We start from the raw sequence: 10,447 nt of genomic DNA on the forward strand, positions 1-10,447 counted from the left end.
TCAAACAAAATATAAAAGAAATTTATCTGATGTTAGCATACTTGTTCAGCTGCAAGTTGTAAGTTAAGATGTTTTGCACAGCTTCTTCTGGCAAATGATTTTGCATTAATTTCAACACATTTGTCAACAATCCCTTAATCTGCGTAACTTCTTCACGTAAATCTGCATCTGTAGATGATGAAGCTTTTGCCTTTTTTGCGGGTGGTATCTTGCCCAAACAGCGCACATGTCCTCTCTTTTCACTTTCAGGTCCTTGTACTTTTGCAAGCAAGTCATCCTTCCAAAATGTGGAACCTTGTTTGCTTTGAGATGCTTGCGATGTCTCACCCTCGGATACGTGCTTTTTAATTTCATCCTGAAACACCATTTATATAAAAAGAAGTCATAATTATAAGAGTGTGACATATATACAACAAAGTAAAAAATCAACAAAATATTTATAGATGTTCAGGCAAAACATATATAATGAAATCTTACAATAATATCAGTAGCTTTGTCATTGACAATTGTTCCATTCTTACGAGTTCGAGTATCAATATATACCACATGACGTTCAGGCAACACTCCTTTGTTTTTCTTTTTCTAAAACCAAATAAATTGTGAGTTTCACATAAAAATATATAATTCAATAACAATGAATGCAAACAAACCTTCTCATCAATCACTACTGGAAGACTTTTTGTACCCATACAATGGGTATCTTCAAGCTTAGCACCCTTTCTGGAGCAGCAACACACCCTTCCTGGAGCTTTCCCGGTCGCACGAGCTTGGCTTCGTTCGAGTTCAGCAACACCCAGTATGAAGATTAATGGGAATTAGAGTTCTCCTGGTGCTCCACATTGAGACTCCTTATATAGACACTTCCGGGTGCCCGAATCCCTTTTCGAATGCCTCGGATCGATCCTATCCTGATCCTGTTCCATTGGTCTATCGTGGCCTATTCTTCCTGATCCAGGAGCCTAGACCATATAGGGGCGCTTGGATCATCCGAGCGCCTAAAGTAACACTCAGGCGCCCGAATCTAGTCAACTCAAGTTTAACCTAAGTTGACCCCGAGTTTGATTCAGCTGCACTCTTGGTTCTTGCAAGATAAGCATATATACAAATATGCAAACAACCTAAGCCTTACTTGTAGTCTGTCTGACCTACTATGCTTACCTAAGTCTTATCTTGTAGATATAACTTACTAGGTTTACCCGTGCGTAACTTCTAGTTAGGACTAGTCACTTTCATAAGTAGACTTCCCACCTGTCAAACATCTGATCATCATTGACCTACTTGGACTTTCCTTTGCTTAATCTCCAGTTAGACTTCTATAGGTAGATTTCTCATCTGTTAAACATCTGATCACCCTTGATCTATTTGGACTTTTCCTTGTCTAACCTCCAGTTAGGACTTCCTTGCCCAGTTTCAATCACTAGAACTTTCTGCCCAGCTTCATTCATCAGGTCTTTCTTGCCCAGCCTCTAACCAGGCCTATCCCTGCCTAGCCTCGAACTAGAACTTCTTCTTCCTAGTCTCAACTAGACATTCTCCTTGCTCGGTCTAACTGACTAGGACTTCTTGCTAGTCTTTTGGTCAATCTTGACCTGACTACACTTCCATCATGTTCAAACATCATGTCCTGTTTGTATCAACCGTTGGTTAAACATACCAGACTTAGGTATATAATCAAACATCGAAATCCTAGGGACAGACTAGTGCTCCTTGCACCAACAGTCTTATGTGTTGTGTCTAATTCCACTGCAAGTGTCTTTGATAGAATGAACGAATGAGCGAGCGAGATTCACCCCCTCTCTCACACACAGACCAATCCTACAATTAGTATCAGAGCTGGCTGCCTCTCGATAGAATAACCACATGGGAGTAAGAAGGCAAAGATGGAAGGGGAGCAAGGTATAAATTTAAAAGTTCATTTTAAATTTCATATTATTTGTTTTAAATGCAAGGAGAGAGACCACCACAAAAATAGTATCCTACTCGTAAGATTCGGATAGGACCACCGGTGGTAAAGGAGCAATCAATACCAGGAGCACAACAAAACAGAGTACATTACATGTTTCAAGTGCCAAAAATATATACACTACAAGAATCGATGCCGGAGAAAAAGACGAAGATTACATCAAATTCTTCTGTAAAAAAGTGGAATCCGCCACCTTAGCGGTCCCACACGGTCGACCCCACGACCATCTGTGAGGAGGTAAATCGAGAAACTGTAATTGGTCACGACGCAGGAGAGTATTGCCTGGCTTTGCTAGGATTCAAACTCTTGCCCTCTTCTACAACTCTGCTGCATCGTAACCCACTCAGTTATGCCCCGGGGGCATATCAAATTCAAAATTAGGGGTTGTGATTTTGATAAGTACAATTATTTATGAAAATGTCTCTAAGATTTTGCATAATAGATTTGTTTCTATTCACAATTTATATAATTTAGAAAATTAAAAATTAAAAATTAATTTAATTAATGAAAATATTAATTTGATAAATTTAAATTTCAAAAATTCAAATTTCAAAATTAATCTAATTAATGAAAATATTAATTTAATAAATTCAAATTTAGATAATTTATAAATTTTAAAATTAATATAATTAATAAAAATATTAACTTGACAAATTCAAACCTAGATAATTCTAAATTAATTAATTTAAAAAATTCAAACTTAGAAAATTCTAATAATTCAAAATTAATTAATTTTTCAAATTCAAAATCTAATAGATTAGAAAATTCAGAATTAAATTGAAATAATAATATTAATTTGAAAAAGTCAAATAATTCTAAAAATTTAATTAAGAAAAATAATAATTTAAAATTTTAAACCTATTTCATCTAACTTGAATAATGTAATTAATAAATCTAAATTAAATAATAATTTAAATAATTTAAAATTAAAAATTTAACCATTACTAATTTAAATTTAATAAATTTTAATAATTAAATTAATCTAGATATAATGTAAATAAACAAAATATTAGATCAAATATTTAACTAATTCAACTAAGATAATTCATAATTGAATAATTCAAATTTAATAAATTTGAAAATAATTAATAATTCAACCAACCATGATAAAATTAATAATTACTAAGATATATATAATAATTATAATTTAATTAATAATTAAGAATTAAATAATCAAGATAATCTTAATAATGAGATAAATTTAAAATCCAACAGGACAAATACTAAAATAAATAATTTAACCAACAAATATGTAAAATTAAATCAAAATTCATACAATAAATTTTCAAAGCTGTCGGGAAGAACGTTGCTGACCGGAACACAGGGATGCTTTGTGTTGTCGACTGAAACAAATTCCCTTGTCTGTTTTGTGCTGCTGACCGCACCAAGCCGGAGCTTGAACTCGTGTGTCCTGTTTTGTGTTGTTGACCACAAGAAAACATAGACAAATTTTGGTGGCTTGCCGTGTGAAGAAAGGAAGGTTGTTTGTATTAGGATTTTGGATGTTGGAATTCCCGATGGTTGGAAATTGTTCCACGATCATCGGATATGTTTCCGACTGTTGCCTATTAAATCCTGATCGTTCGACGACCGTTCGTAAATTTCACAGAAGCTTGAGAGGCTTTTGGAAATTGTTCCACTTTATTGGAAGCGTTCAAGCTATTTGTCCATTATCGGCGATCAATAGTTGACCACCAAAAATTGCATCGAGAATACGATTCACGGTGACAATTGTAAAGCCCCGGAACAATCGCGACAAACAGTGTTGCATAGTTTTTGGAACAAGGCTTCTCTCGATTCGATCATCATCGATCATCGGCTAATACCGTAGACGATGACGCGACTCGTGACTTACGAAGCCGTCCAGATGGGAGCTTGGCGTGGATCACCAGTAGAGGCGGGACTCCGACGAGGACCGCTCGATTGATGTCAACACGGCTCAACATCGTCATCGCAAGGTACACGTTTAGAATAATTTTATTCTGCAAATTTAATTATGTAAATGGATTAATTTTATTCTGAAAAATTTTAATTTCCTGCCATGCCTTGTACACATGTTATTTCCTGTATTGCATGCGTGTGTGTGATAATAATTAGTTTTAATTATCTGTATATTTCCGCTGCGCACGTTTACGAAACGTGAGGACACGCGCATTGCACCGGGACGATCCCAACAGTTCTAACTCAGCTCCCACTGTTTCCTGCAAGAGTAGCTCTTCCAGGAATACGACACGACGTGAAACAAACACTTTTGTTCCACGGGAGACTATAATTGGTAACCCCTCGTTTCCTTAGGGTATCCAATATACATTTATCAGATTTAGCTTTCAGCTGATCTGATACAGTCCTCTTCACATAAGCGGACAACCTCAAATCTTCAAATAAGATAATTGAGGTTTTACTATTCCATATCTCGTATGGAGTAGTAGAGATCACCTTGGTCGAGACACTATTTAACAAGTAAATCGTTGTCTCGAGTGCGTTGCCTAAAATGTTCTTGGAAGAATTGCATGATTTATCTTTAACCTAACCATGTCCAACAAGGTTCGGTTTCGCCTCTCAATACCCCGTTACACTCGGGTGTATATGACGGAGTCCATTGAAACAATATTTCATTGTCTCTAAGATAATTCTAAAACTCTTGACTCAAGTATTCACCACCTCGATCGGATCGAAGTGTTCTAATACTCTTGTCAAGTTGTTTTCTACTTCAATTCTGAATTCTTTAAACTTTTCAAAGTTCTCAGATTTGTATTTCAATAAATACATATACCCTGAATGATCATCGATAAAGGGTATTGAAGTAGTTATAACCTCCTTGTGTTTGAGTTAACTTTGTACCAAACACATCGAAATGTGTATAGCCAAGCAACTCTCCCACTAGTTCACCCTTTTCAATAAAAGGTAATTTAATCATTTTACCTATAAAGCATGAATCACATATATCAAATGAATGTAATTCAAATGATTCCAACCTACCAACCGTTTGGAGTTCGATCATGCGTTTCTTGCTTATATAGTTAAGACGATAATCTCGTGAGTAGAAGGTTAATTGATTATCTTTTCGAGCACGCTTGTTGTTTGTTTCGATATTGAATGCCTCGTTGAAAATATCTAACATGTAGACACTATTACTTAATGTTCCGGTCTCATAAAGAACTCTATTCCAAATTAGGTAACAACAATTGTTGCCTAAAATCAAATAGGACCCGTTTCTATTTAAACAAGAAATAGAAATGGATATTCTTTATTGAAACCAAACATAATAATAATTTTTCAAACGAGTCTCTACTGTTCCTTAGGCTCTATATTATCCATATATACGAGCCACACTCAGTATCAAATATACGAGTAAATAAGGAAACAATATTACATTCAATTATGAAATTACAACAAGCGGAAGAGACATCAGATGTCTACTTTCCTTTTATGGACTCTAGATAAAATTTGCAATTTCAGATTTTGAGAACAATTCTCAAATTCCTATACATTACATTAATTAATCTCATTTATTTTACGAATTCAAAAGCCCTTACTTTGAATTCGGGAGATGATAGGTATTCTCCAAATAAGTTGATATCCATTAATAGATAAAAATAACCTTGGAGAGAGTCCAACAAGCTATTTTTAACTATAATGGTAGGTAGCATGTACCGATTATGTATCACGTATACATAACTATCACATTATGCTATCAACTAATTGAATGGTCGCATAAACATCGGGTTGTTAACACATTAACACATATACATCGTATGTATAACACCCGACTTCACCTCTATCTACATTGACCTTGGAGAGAGTCCAACAGCGGAATTAGAAAACACAATAAAAGGACTCGCGGATTTACTTGGTTCCTAACCCCCCAGGGTTAGTACGTCCAAGGCCTAATTCGGGAGGCGCCCGTCCACTAGTGGTCTCCTTTCCGAACGGTGTTCGGAGGCGGAGAAACCCGTCTTACAGTCCAAGAATTACAAACAAAAATTAACTTAATAGGACAAGTAAAGAAAAGTTAACCAAGCAACTTGTAGCCGATCTGGAAGTCCGAGCACCACGTATTCCTCCTGGACCTTCCCCGGTTGCAAGCGTCTGGCTCCATTCGCGTTCAGAACACCTCTAGTTGAGCAAGGAAGTTAATTGGCTTGAATGAATGGCTTCTACACGTTGATGGCCTTTTATACTGCTCCTGGGTCGACCCAGATTGCAATCTGGGTCGACTCCAGCCTGCGTGGCAGATAAAACTTCCTTCTTTGTCGTTATCAGCTGCCTGGGTCGACCCAAGTGCCATTCTGGGTCGACTCCAGCCCGAATCCGAAAAAACTCAAAAGACCATTTTTGTAGATCTCTGAAAGGGCTTTCCAACGCATCTAACCTTGCCTCGTTTCGAGTCCCGAGTCAAAAGTTATGGCTGTTTGAAGTTGACCCTGCATTATGATTCCTGCAAAACAAGCAGCAATACTTGTATACTCACCACCCAGACCCTGGGATTTTCTTTTTCTTCTCCTCAGGTAGCAGATAAGGACGTTGTTTAAAGCTTGAAGGTCTGTCAGTCTACCCCATCATCTCACAGCAGGAGCTTCTATTTGTCATTTTTTTTACTTCGTATGGTTTTTGACTATACTGGTTTATTGGTTTCGGAGTTATGTGCGTAACTATAGTTGCACTTATGTTCGTATTGTATGGATCTTGTTAATTTCTACTATGGATTTCTATTGTCGTAGACTTGCGGAGTTTTGTCATTCGTTGGGAGCACTATCGAAGTGTTTTTGGGATTCTTGTTGTTGCGTAGTGTTATATGTTTCGGTATGTGGTTGTGGCCGTGTGGGCTTTTAATGTTGTAGTTAGTAGCTTATTCACTTGTATTGTACCAGTGATCGGTCATGTGGGCCTTATAATATGATGTATTCAGGGAAGTTGAATTGTTATAGGAGAGATGTTGCCGAAATTTGTTTCGGACGGGATACTGGTAGTTCACATTAATTCATGTCTATATTATTTTTGAGAAAAATTGAGAGAATTCCTATGATTAGTTTATGTAGTCTAGTAGTATCTTTACCTTTAAGTGAAGTGTTGACTATAAATCAGGAGATTAAGGGATGTCCATTGGATTTCAACGGTCATACCCTTACAGTGGATCTTCAGGTGTTAAATATGATAAAGTTTGACATTATTCTGGGTATGGATTGGTTAGCCACCTATCATGCTACCGTGGACTGCCAAGCTAGAGTGGTTACCTTCTGACCTCTGGATCAATCCGCTTGAAAATTCGTTGGTACTCGAAATGATGTTGTATCCATTATTTCTGTTATACAAGCTCAGAGGATGTTAGACGGTGGGTGCTGTGGGTATTTACTATTTCTGAAGCAAGCAGAGGAAGTTAGAGTGTCTTGTCCTTCTAATGTTCGTATCGTTCGCGATTATCAGGATGTTTTTTCGGATGAGCTTCCTGGCTTGCCACCTCAGAGGCAGGTCCAATTTACTATTAAGGTAATCCGAGGCACGACACTAGTGTCTAAGACTCCGTATCGCATGACTTCGAAGGAGTTGGAGGAACTTAAGATCCAGCTATATAAGCTATTGGACTAGGATTTTATTCGTCCTAGTGTATCACCATGTGGAACCCCAATCTTATTTGTCAGAAAGAAGGATGGATCTATGAGATTATGCATTGATTACCGTCAATTGAATGCGGTTACAATCAAGAACAGATATCCTCTACCACGTATTGATGATTTGTTCGATCAGCTGAAGGATTCCTGCATGTACTCTAAGATTGAATTATGATCTGATTATCATCAGCTTAGAGTACGAGACGAGGATGTACAGAAGACGACATTTCGTACACATTACGGACATTATGAGTTTTTGGTGATGCCGTTTGGTCTCACCAATGCTCCAACCGTATTTATGGATATGATGAATCAGGTTTTCTTGGAGTATCTAGACCAGTTTGTTATTGTCTTTATCGATGATATTTTGATATATTCTCGATCGAAGGCCGAACATGAGCAGCATCTCTGTATTGTGTTGGAGATATTACGTGGCGAGCAGCTGTATGCGAAGTTCAACAAATGTGCTTTTTGATTATCTTCTATGGGATTTCTCGGACATGTTGTATCGAGTCGGGGTATTTTTGTTTATCCTCAAAAGATAGAGGCTATTACTGGTTGGGAGCAGCCAAAAACAGTTCAGGAGGTCCACAGTTTTCTAGGTTTAGCTGGTTATTATCGGAGATTTGCAGAGAATTTCTCTCGTATCACTACACCGCTGATCTGTCTAACCAAAAAGGGGGTGAAATTCAGTTAGTTAGAGGCTTGTGAGACTAGCTTTCAGGAGCTTAAGCAGCGATTAGTGAGTGCTCCGATATTGATGATTCCTTCTGGTAAAGATGGATTCATACTCTATACTGATGCGTCATTTCAGGGATTGGGTGCAGTATTGATGCAACGTGATTGAGTGGTTGCCTACGCTTCCTGTTAGCTGAAAGACCATGAGAAGAACTACCATGTTCATGATTTAGAGCTTGCCGCTATTATCTTCACTCTAAAGATTTGGCGACACTATTTGTATGGAGTTACCTTCGAGATCTTTACCGATTATAAGAGTTTGAAGTATCTGTTCACCCAGAAGGAGATGAACCTCAGACAGAGACGTTGGATGGAATATCTGAAAGATTATGATTGTACCATTAGCTAACATCCAGGGAAAGCTAATGTGGTAGCTGATGCGCTCAGCCAGAAATCTCGTGAGATTCTGGCTAGTCAGTGGGTGGCAGTTACTGATCTTGTCCGACAGTTTTTGGAGTTGAGATTGGAGGAGCTGGGTCAGACTCAGCGAGGAATATTGGTTTCGATGATTGCTCAGTCAGCTCTAGTGGAGAAGATTAAGTCAGCACAGGCTAGCGATCAGCATTTTCAATTTATCTGTAGTAGGATGGACTCCGGACAACAGTTAGTATTTTCTTGTGACAAAGATGGGATACTCCAGTTCGGAGGACGATTTTGTTTTCCAGAGCAGCATCCGGTTAAGGAAGAGTTATTGTAGGAGGCACACCATTCTAGGTTTGTGATACATATGGGTGGTACTCATACGTATCAGAACCTGAAGCACTCCTATTGGTGGAACGACATGAAGAGAGATATCGTTGATTTTGTTGTAAGGTGTTTAGTGTGTCAGTAGGTGAAGGCTGAACACGAGAGACTAGCTGGGTTACTTCAGGAGATGCCGGTGCCTGAATGGAAGCGAGAACATATTATTATGATATTTTGGCACTATAGTATAAAGATAGTAAATTTGGAGACTAAATTTTTATTAGTAGGGGAGAATGTAAGATACGAGAAATTTTTATTTGTGGAAGGAAATGAATTTGTCTTATGAAAACGAAATGAACGAAATTGATTTTGTTCAAATCAGAAGTCGTTTGGTTAGTGAACCAAATGATTCAATTTTGAACAAATTGAACCAACTTAGTTTGGTTCGTAATGGAAGAGGTTTTGACAAAATAAAAGAAATGAGAAGATTTATCTTACGAAGATGAATTGAACAAAACTAGTTTGGATCAAATTGAAGGTTGTTTGGTTAGTAAACCAAGCGAACCAAGATTGAACCTGGTTCGCTACAGTACCCGGTTCAATGGTTACAGTAAAACCCTAGGTTTTAAGCCAGTTTAGCCCAAACCCGGTTCAAAAATTACTGTGACTCCTCTTTAAAACACGGATCGCGATTTTGAGGTTACGGCTCGTGATGGCCGCTGTCCTCTGCTCTGTCACAGTCTTGCCGGGCACATGAGAACACCGTTCTCCTTCCCACCGCGAGGCATCACCCTCCGACTCAGTGCCTCTCGTCCGTGGGAGCGCCTCCATCCGACCGCAATCGTCCTCCCCATCTCGCGACACCCTTGATCTTCTCCTTAAGCGTCATTTTTGGCCGTGGTGGTGAAGGCGGCGACAACCTAACTTGTTGTGGAGTGTGGATTTGTTGGATCCTAGTTGATTGTTTGATCGGATTTGTTGGGGTTTGGATGGTTACTAAATTGTTAGATTTAGGGTTTTGTTGGATTGGTTGGGGTTAATCGGTGTGAGGGATTGATCAGGTTTGGCTGGTTTAAGTGTTGGTGTTGAAATCTTGATCCAGTCTTAATGTTATTGTTTATTGGTTTGATTTACCGGGATAGGTTTGCCTTGTTTTAGATTTAGTTGGTTAGCTATTGTTGGATCGGTTGTAATTAAGGGGATTTGGGAGTTGATTAGTTTAATTAGGTTTTTGTTGAATTTATTCTTGATCAGTAATTAGGTTAGGTTAAATCCGATTAAAGCTAAGAATGGATTGAGCTAAATTGGATTTATCAACTAATATGGGATGAATTTCGATAAGGGGATTTAGTTGGATTAGATTATGGGATTCAATTACTGTAAATTTAATACAATATCATATTAGTAAGCATTGTATTGTTGTTTAATTTCAGGACCTTGATTTAATTGATCC

Source organism: Curcuma longa, chromosome 21 (assembly GCF_044706935.1).
Source record: "Curcuma longa cultivar G26 ecotype Majalengka, Jawa Barat chromosome 21, ITB_CL_G26_1.1, whole genome shotgun sequence".
NCBI classification, from domain to species: Eukaryota; Viridiplantae; Streptophyta; class Magnoliopsida; order Zingiberales; family Zingiberaceae; genus Curcuma; species Curcuma longa.